The following is a 10,607-nucleotide window of genomic DNA, read 5'->3' as shown; positions in this document are numbered from 1 at the left end:
CATCAGATAAAGCCATCAATGCATTGTAAAAAAGACACAAAACCTATTTCATGGGCTGCACTGATCAAGCAATTACAATCATTGACTACATTAAGCAAAGAAACAGCGGGGTGCCCTATAAAATTGACTGCCAACTTGAATAATCAATAGGCTCCATGTAGAGTAAATTAAATAACTGAAAAACTATTTGGAAAAACTGAAGTTAAAAAGCCAGTCAGTAATCCCTCATCCATGGAAAAACAACACTGCACCCAAAAGATTCTTTAGTTTGCTTTAATTCTTTTCACTAGGAAATACAGTAACTGTAAGCTGAGAAAGACATTATTTAACCATCTCAATCACCAATTCAAAATTGTTCACTTAATCCGTACACTCATACTCGAGCCACACATTTCTATTATACCTCCCAACCTGCCAAAGTTTAAACATGGGTTTCAACTGTAAGATTAATACTCAAAATGAGAGAACTTGCAATAATGGTACATACTGCAGGAGGCTTTAAATGAGGCAGATTACTTTCCCTAATATCTAAACCATTTAATTTAACCTGACTTTCATTTCCAGTGCAAATGGTTGGCGGTAATAGGCTGTGATCCCGCAATTGACAGGATGTGACTGGACTACTGTACCCACGTTGGGCACTTTGCAATGATTTGGCCACCCACACACAGGTTGTCAACTGCAGGATTAAGGCCTTGTTGCCTTAAATTGTTTGAGGTTAGTGGGGCTCCATGCAGGTACTGCAGTTTTCCCATACACCAGCAACTGTAGCATGAGGGCTATAAAACACCATGAACTGCAGGAACAGGGCTATTTGAAAGGGTATGTTTTCACTGCAGTATTAGCCTGGGTTATCAGCACCTGGGTCTGAGCAGCCACACTGCAAAACCCTACCCAACGTCTGTCCTTACCGGTGCTACATGCCTCTGTGTGCGTGTTTCTCTAGGATTCCTGAGGCATACCCCATCGTGCTTTGTGCTGCAGTTAGCTCAGCCGACTTACGATTCTTTCCCAGTGAAATGGGGAAGAACTTGTCTGTCCTTCTGGGTACGCTGTTTGTGGTGGGAGGGAATTAGGGGAAGGAACTAGAGGACTACCAGAACGTGAATTATTGAGCTTGCATCTTCACTATAAAGTGGGCAGGTTACCATGCCAAGGGGAAGTGGAACCTGGGCTTTGCACCTAGCCAGGTTAAAAGCACTACCTAACGTGGGTGAGAGGTTTTTGTTTCTGTTTTGGAAGGGAGTTAGTGATAACACCCAAGCAAGAGCCTGGTCTAATTCTGTAGTGAAGATTTTCCCAGACAGAGCAGACCAGGCCCCTAGAGTTTCAGTGTACATTTCTTGCAAGCAAAATAGGAGTTTTGAGGGGGTGGATTTGTAAGAATTTGGTTAATAGCAAATGTTTTCACTACACACTAGTGAACAAAGGATTTGTTTTTCTTTGCTTGCAGTGAAAAAAATTGAAGACACTACCCTTGGACAAATTATGCCTTTGCCCAGACGAAGTTTTCTCCATTTTTGTTCCCCATTTTTAAAAATAAAAGTCCCTTCTTTGCAGAAAAAAATTCTTCCTTGAAAAAAACATCTTCTGGGTTTTGGGTTATTAAAGTGGGGAAATAATCTGAGGCAGAACTGCAAGATATTTTACTTTTCACAGAACCAGAAAAAAAATGATGTATCAGTTTCTGCAGTGGTGCAAATAGGTTTTTAACTCCTAAGTAAGATCTTTTAAAAATAAACAAGCTTTGTCAATGTGAACTAGGGTATCACAATCTGGACCTCATGGAATAGTGTTAAGATTGTTTCTCACTGATTGAGGTATCATGATAATTTTCAAACAGAACCATAATGTGGAATTTTGGCTTTACCCCCTCCAGTCTGCAGATTAAGGGAAATCAGATTAAGAATCAAAATTAACTCCTAACAGTAAAACACCAATATTTTAGGTCTTTTATAAAAGTACTTGCACTGGCACAAAATAAATTAGTTGTCAATAAACAGCCTGGGATAACAATATTCTGTTTCTTACTCCCTGTTAAAAATAAATGGTGACAAAACCTTTGAAAACGTGTGCTTTATGAGAAAACTCATCGCAAACTGCATATGAAAGGAGAAATATGATGAACTAAAAATGATTATGTGTCACAATAAAATTTTCCAACTTGTCTGCTGATTAGATGATAATGCTGCCCATAAAAGCAAGAGGAGGAAAAGCACTGCAGAGAACTTGATGAAATGTCTTACTAAAATCTATTGTATTTACCACTTATTAGATTCTGAACTCAAATAGATCTTGATTGCTGAGAGCTTGGGTATTTAAAAGCTTTAAGATCATCAATTACATTACTCATAATTTCCACATCTGCCTTTTCCCCAGCAATTCAGGCAGAGACAAGAGTGTTATAACACTCTTTCTGCAACATGATTATTATAAGACTCTGTTACAATGTGCACTTGAAATGCCTCTAAGAAATTTGAACTTAACTGCAATTTGCAGTTTTATGAAACTACCACATGGATGGCTTTTGGTGGTAGTGGAAATCAAACGAGTGGAGAAGTACCAAGTTAGCTGGGGAAAAGCAGATCCTTACCCACCCAGGGACCCTTGCAAGTGAGCAGGTAGCGTAGCTATTTTCTAAGACACCCTTCTTTCCTGCCTATAAAATACTGGCTTTTGGGGAGCGAAAACTAGCAATGAGTAGCACCTTCCTCTGGGTTTGATCCTGTCCAGAACTGAGTTCTCCCAACTCCCTCTGAGATCAATGAGCGTGGCGGACACTCAGCACATTGCAAAACTGAGCCTTCTGTGAATAGCCCCACTGAAATCAATGGGAATACTGGTGGAATAAGGGATGGATTTTAATTGAGAGGTTTTAATTTTATTAAAAGTTAACACTGGAGAGGCACTATTTGCCCATCTTCTCACACCAATGACTCCAGTGTGGGGTTTATAGGACATCTATCCCATAGTCCAGCAGTTCTCACACTTTAGTAACCCAAGAACCCCCATTTTGATTTAAAATTTTGCCACAGACCCCCAAGCCCCCCCAATCAGCCCCAGGCCCCACCCTCATGACACCCCTGCCCCCAAGGCCCTGCCCCACTTTTCCTGCTCCCACTCCACCCCTGCCCCTCCTCTTCCCCACCTCTTTTCGCCCCCTCCCCCAAGCATCCCCATCCCCCCTCCTCCCCCTCCCTCCCAGTGCCTCCTGCTGTTCCCTGGTATGCAGGAGGCACTGGGAGGGAGGGGGAGAAGTTGATCACTGGGGCCAGTGGCCCTGGACATGATTCTGCCCCCTCCCCTGAGTGCGCCCCATTCCCGCTCCTCCCCCTCTATCCCAGTGCCTCCTGCACCCCAAGGAAGAGCTGTTCTGCAGTGTGCAGAACGCACTGGGAGGGAGGAGGAGGAGTTGATCAGCAGGGCCGGCAGACCCCAGTTTGAGAAACACTGCCATAGTCCATAATTCAAGATAGACTCTCCACAGCCTTCCCCACAGATTCAACTAGCTTTGCTGAATCCTCTCTACCTTCAGGGAACAGAAGTTACCGAAGACAGATCCCAGTCTGCAAGGACTTCAGGTTCCCCTTTTTCACATGGCCCTGGGCTCCACCAGCCGAACCTCATGTCTCTTATTTTCTGGTCGCTGGCCCTTTGGCTTTTTATTTGCACTGGAGACTGACTGCAAGTTGCGATGAACTCAGATTCATACAATTCCTAACAATAAATTCCTCAATCGCCTTCCGTATAGAGTCCTGGAGACACAGCTAGGTTAAATATGGCCATACCAAATTAACCTGTCTCTCCAGGGTGCCATGAGGTAGGTGAAATAAAAACTACTGGGCCCCTGCCAATTTGACTCTGATGGGAAAAAAATCCTTCCTGACCGCTTGAACAGGAGATCAGTCAAACCCACAGCAAACTGAAAACACAGTTTCCCTGCTATATAACAGTACGGAGAGAGCGTGGGTTCAGTCAAAAATGGAACAAGATGCCTGAGAAACCCCAGACCAGGGTTTAAATAAATGATTGTGAAGAACAAAAGCCAATCAGTTCGCAACTCTCTGGCTGACCAATGGCCAGCAGGGCACTTGGAGGAAGAGGGGCCTCTCCTTGCATACCCCTCCCCCACCCTTATAATAAAACTGTCTGGCACCTTATGGATCCAGTCAGTTTTCCCATCTGTTAAAGTGGTGGATGGCATGGTCACAGCTTTACTGAGGCAGCTTGTCTACACTTGAACTACGACAGCAGCACAGAGAAAACCTTAAATAATAATAATAAAGCATGTGCAGAAATTACGCTTCTTATGGACAAATGGAGTGTGTGCAATTTCTCCCATTGCTTGTACTTCAGTGTAACATTTCCTTGACCACTATCACCAGTCTGAGGTAGAGAGCTTTGAAGTCCAGGACAGAGAAGCTTCTTCTTTTAATTGACTCTACCCCACCCTTTCTGCTCCATTATTTTTCTTATTTTTTTAAAAAAGCAGGAAATTCCATATAAAATACTATGTCAAGAAAACATCAGCAATGTTCAGTACCCAAAAATCTGAAAGTGTAAAGTGAACTCCCAGGGGAAAGGGAATGAGAAAGAAGCGTTCGGTTTCCCAGGGAAGAGGCTGAAGTGGAGGAAGACTAGCCACCGCAAAAAGGCAGGAAGGAGGAAGGAGAATGAAGGCAGGTGTAAGATCACAGGGGAAGGGTGTGAAGGTGATAGAAGGGGCAAGCCATTGGGAACTGGTGGATGTGGAGGAAGATCAAGAGGAAGGTACACAGTGGAAGAAGGATGTCCAGGGTGGGAGAGAAAGATGTAGCCACCAAAGGACGGGAGTTTGTAGGAGCAGCAGCAACCATCCTAGGATTGGAGAGGGAAGAAAGAATGGGGGGAGAAAAAGAAAAGCAGCCATCAGGGAAGCTCTGTAATGGTCCTCACTTTACATTTGTGCTTGATGCCCTATCTACATGTGGTAGAGTCCTATAAACCACTACTACAGCAAAGATGTTTAAAGCACTGAAAAGGTGATGCTTCACAGACCTTGGAACGGATTCTCCACTGACACCACATCAGTGGGGTTACTCCTGATTTACACTAATGAATGTGAAAGGAGAATCAACTCCTCTGCTCCATTCTGGAGAAATAGGAGTTAAAATAAACTGTATTATTGCTCATAGTGTTCTTGAGCTGGAAAAGACTAACAATAGCAGCACTATCTTTGTGAAAGACTTCCTTGGAAACTCACAGCAGTATTTGTCAGCAGGATATGAGTAGCTCCAATTGGTTTTTAACAATATTTAAGGAAGATTCAGGTCCCAGATTTTAAGTATGGGGTGGCAGGAGAAGCTGCTGTCTGTCATTTTGTGTTCAGCTGTATTTAGGCCATTCCAATTCCTTTCCCTATTACCCTACATGGCCATGGTGTGTGCAGTGTGACCCCACTCTTAGATGGTTGTACATCTACCTCTCTCTCTCTCCTCTTCTGGTGGATGCCTCCATGAAAGATATAGATATTTTTGGAATAACTCAGCTTTTCTGCTCTCTGTGGGACAATTGGGGCAATAGATTTTCAAACCAAAAGACATTCAAAAATAATTACAAGAATAAAATTTGTGCATGTGCTCCTTCCACTCAGCCATGTGTAATTAGAAACCAAACACAACAACAGCAACAAAGCAGATTAGCAGCTGGCACTTTAGATGTTCTGAGGTGCTCAACAAAAACAGAACATTTTTAATAGTGATTATTTTTGTTAAGTGACATTGAAATAAACTGTAATGAACAAGTGAGCAACGATAAAAATGCCGGCACAACATGCCCCTGAGTGCCTCAGGCAACATACAGCTAATGAATAATATGATAGACAAATCCCTTTCATTTCAATTCTAAACTATGTCTACCATGTCAACAGTATCCACATCACAATCATTGCTACAGCCTTTTCCAGTAGCTGCTTACGGCATTCCATGTCTCTGCTTCGCCTATAGAGGGGTTCATCTTTGTTTGCCCAGTTTTACATGAACAACAGCTGACCACCAGCCTGCCCCTTCCACCCGAGGCCCCGCCTCTTCTGGGGGTCTTGCTTTGGGCCTCCTTACCGGTAAGAGTTTTAAGTTACTTTCACCCCTGTGTATGACCTTACATTTGGTTTTGCTGGAATGCATATTGTGTACTTCTTCAATGATCCAGATCTCTGTGCATCAGTCACTTGTCCTCTTTATTACTCACAACTTCCCCATATTCTGTGTCATCTGAAAACTTTATTGGTGAGGATTTTATGTATTCTTCCAGGCTGTTAATGAAAATGTTAACTAGTGTTGGGACAAGAACTGATCCCTGAGGGACCTCACTAGGAACACACCCGCTCAATGATGATTCCTTGTTTATAGTTACATTTTGAGACATCTCTGTTAGCTGGTTTTTAATCATTTAATGTGTACCATATTGATATTGTATTCTAGTTTTTTAATCAAAATGTCATGCTGTACCAAGTCAAATGCCTTACAGCAGTCTAAGTATATTACAGCTGTATATAAGTATATTACAATTCCACCATGAAGCCTCACATACCTCCAGTCTATCAGTCTGGAAGACAGCCAGTTTCTCCTGCCAAATGTCTGTCACTCCAAGGGTTGTGGTAGATTCTCCATCACTGACAATTTTTAAATTATGATTGGATGTTTTACTAAAAGCAATGCTCTAAGAATTATTTTGGGGTGGTTCTATGGCCTGTGTTATACAGGAAGTCAGACTAGATGAGTCTCACAATGCTCTCTTCTGGCCTTGGAATCTTACAGTCTATGAATAAGGCTTTTCCATCAAAGGAATACATTATGCTTTGGGGGCTCAATGAAACTGGAAATTTGCTAGCCCCTGAAAATGGGCTCTAAGGTAGGAGGACTTATAACCCTGCATAGGTTGGCTATGAAGTTACTAAAAAAGAAATGAAGAGGGCCTATGGACACAAGAGTCCAAATCTACACTTGGAGTTAGGACGCGATTCCTAGCTTGCATAGATATACTTGTACCAGCTCTTATTGAACCAGTGTTCTCAAAATAGTAGTGTGGCCACAGTTGCATGGGCAGCACAGGCTAGCTGCCCTGAGTATGAACCCGCAGAGTCCAGGCAGGTTTGTACTTGGGGTGGCTAGCCCACGCAGCCACCTGCCACTGCCTATGCTACTGTGGCTACACTACTATTTTTAGCACTCTAGCTCAGTGAGAGCTAGTACGAGAATATCTATACGGGCTGGGAATCACACCCCTAGCTCCAACTGCAAGTCAGCGACAGAGAGATTCTTTTAAAAAAAAAATTAAGACATAGGTCATAGATCAATACACTCTTGAACCCCGACTAGAATCAAAGTTTGGAATGATGTTAGAAGTCACAGGAAGGGAGGGCATGGACATCACAGGTATCTGCTGGCCTCACTGGCATTGTTGTAAGAAATTGGGAAGTTATATTACGAACGGTGTTAGGATAAGAAAGTTATTTGTCATGCTCCTTTATTAGAGAGACTTAGGCTTGGTTTACGCAAAGTTTTACCAGCATAACTACTAAGGCCATTGCAGAGAAGCTAAATGATATTTTTTACATCAGCGTTCACTTCAGAGGATATGGGAGAGATCCCTACATCTCAACCATTTTTTAGGTAACAAATCTGAGGAATGCTATATGTGAAGTTATAAACATAAGCTGAGATCATGACTAATGACAAAGTTACACTTGAGCTTATGTCGGCAAAAATTTTGTCGCTCAGGTGTGTGAAAAAACACTCCCCCTCAGTGACATAAGTTTTGCTGCTGACATAGCTACCACCGCTCATTGAGTTGGTTTTATTATGGTCGATGTGAGAGCTCTCTCCCATTGGCATAATGTGGATACATGAGCGATCTTACATTGGCACTGCTGTATTGGTACAGCTGTGCCACTGTAAACTTGTAAGTGTAGACATGGCCTAAAAATATGTTTTCCAGAGAAGTCTGGGGGAGTGGCCAAAGCAGTTCCTCAGAGGCAAAGGGCAAGGTGACACCTCAGCCAGGTGTAAACAAGGCTGATGGACCTGCTAAGTAGCCATTCTTTGGCAGGAAATGGGGTGGGGTGGGGAAATCTACATTTTAGCAAAGAAACAGCACTGAGTTCCCTTCCACACAAACTACCTGTCACCTTGCTTCAAGCTTCTCAAAAGGGGGACAAGACTATAAAAACAAGGGGCAGACAACCCAAGGCACCTGTCCTCTTTCTGCCCATTGATTCATTTCACCAGAAAGGACAAAGAAAAGCAGCCACTGAATTGAAGAAGGGGTCCTAACCTAAGAAGATTGGTCAGTAAGGCTAGTAAAAGCATGTGGTGAGAAAACCTTGTTTTGAATTTAACATAGCTTGTTAAATTAGGCACCAGTTGCTTTTTATTTTTATTTGTCTTGTAATCATTTCTGACTTTTATGCCTCATTACTTGTACTCACTTAAAATGTCTCTCTTTGTAGTTAATAAACACATTTTATTGTTTTATTCAATCCAGTGTGTTTGAATTGAAGTGTCTGGGAAACTCCATCTGGGGTGGCAAATTATGTGCATATTATTTCTATTAAAGCAACAGACTTTATCTAATTTTTATTGTCCAGGAGAGGACTGGACAATACAGGACATACATTTCTGTGGGGAAATCTAGGACTGGGGGGTCTGTTTGGGTCACCCTGAAATATAACCCAGGCTGGTAAGAGCCAAAGTGTGGCTGGCTGGCTGAAGCACACACAGAGACATACCTGGGAGTGACTTGCATGCTGGAGGCTATTTATGAGCAGTCCATACGGGAGGCTACAGCAATAAAACAGTATAAAGGGCATCTCAGGTTAGAGGGCAGGGGTGACACAGCTACTCACTCTGGATTGCACCCCGAGTATGTCACAAATGCACCTTGGAAAACATAAGCCCACCTATACTTACAAAATGATAGGGTCTAATTAGTTGTTACCACTCACAAAAGAGAGCTTGGAGTCATCGTGGATAGTTCTCTGAAAACATCTGCTCTATCTGTAACAGTAGTCCAAAAAGTTAACACAATGTTAGGACCCAAGATAATAAGACATAAAATATCATAATGCCACTATATAAAACCATGGTATGCCCACACCTTGAATACTGTGTGCAGTTCTGGTCACTCCATGTCAAAAAAGATATTAGATTTGAAAAGGGTACGGGGGCCGGGGGGGGAGAGAAGATTGGGGTATGGAACGGCTTCCATACAAGGAGAGATTAAAAAGTCAGGGGTTGTTAGTTTAGAAAAGAGATGACTAAGCGGGGATATGACAGAAGCCTATAAAATCAGGAATGGTATGGAGAGAGTGAATTGAGAAGTGTTATTCATCCCTTTATGTAACACAAGAACTAGGGGTCACCTGATTAAATTAATAGGCAGCAGGTTTAAAACAATCAAAACAAAGTATTCTTCACACAATAGACAGTCAACCCATTGCCATGGGATGTTGTGAAGGACCAAAGTATAAATGGGTTAAAAAAAGAATTAGATCATTCACAGAGGATAGGTCCATCAATAATTATTAGCAAAGATGGTCAGGGATGCAACCCCATGCTTTGGGTGTTCCTAAACCTCCAGAAGTCCCCTTCTCTCTTGGCTGTTTCACTCCCTCCCCAACCCCCTACTTTTGCTCAATTAAAAAAAATGAAAAAGCAAGGGAAAAAGGAAAAAGACTCCAAATTTGAAAAAAAATATCCACCAAAAATGAAACAAGAGAAAATTTCATATCAAATGTAAACTTTTTCTAAATTTTTCACATGCACCCTTCTCCCCATTTTTGACCAACTGTACAACACCATCATTATCAAATTCCATGTATGATCAAAAAGGGCACATTTGAGTTCATGATTATGTGAGTCAAACAAGTAACATTTTGGTCAAGATCTCAGATCACACTTTCAGTTTTTGTGGAAAGAAACAGTGGGTCAGAATCCTGAGAGGTACTGAGCATCTGGAAACTGCACTGAAAATAATGGGAGCTGCAGTCATTCAGTACCTCTCAGGATCTGGCTCATTGTCTTTTATGTGCTTGGATTCAAGCCACCGTTTCCACATTCATTTAAATCATCTCCATTATTGCAAGTGAAGCACATCCTACAAAAGGAGTCTGGCTTTAAGTTAGAATGCTAGATATCTTGCTATTTATGTAATTCCACTGGCTCATGAGTATCATGATGTTTATAAGGTGGATATTCGTGTATTAGGCACAATAGGTTGTTTAAATATTATTCTTAGTTGCCCATTGACTACCCACTACAATTTGCATTTTTACGTGGAATAATTGTCCTAAAGTCTACATTCCATTCTAATTACATTAGGCATGAATTCAATATTGGGAACAAAACTCGCAGAATATACACATCCACCTGCATTCAGAGATTGGGTACCCCAGCAAATAATCTTTTGAGTAGAACAACCCTTATATGTCATGCTAACATAGCTTGAAGCAGTGGCAGCAGATAATACCATTTCATCAGCAGCATAATAGCTAATAATTCCAAAACTATTCCTACTGTCCACAAAAATGCATTTTACAAGTAATGTAGTTTTTCAGAAAGGCATATTACACA

This window comes from Chelonia mydas, chromosome 2, assembly GCF_015237465.2.
Source record: "Chelonia mydas isolate rCheMyd1 chromosome 2, rCheMyd1.pri.v2, whole genome shotgun sequence".
NCBI lineage: Eukaryota > Metazoa > Chordata > Testudines > Cheloniidae > Chelonia > Chelonia mydas.
Note: the sequence above shows the minus strand (reverse complement) of the source record.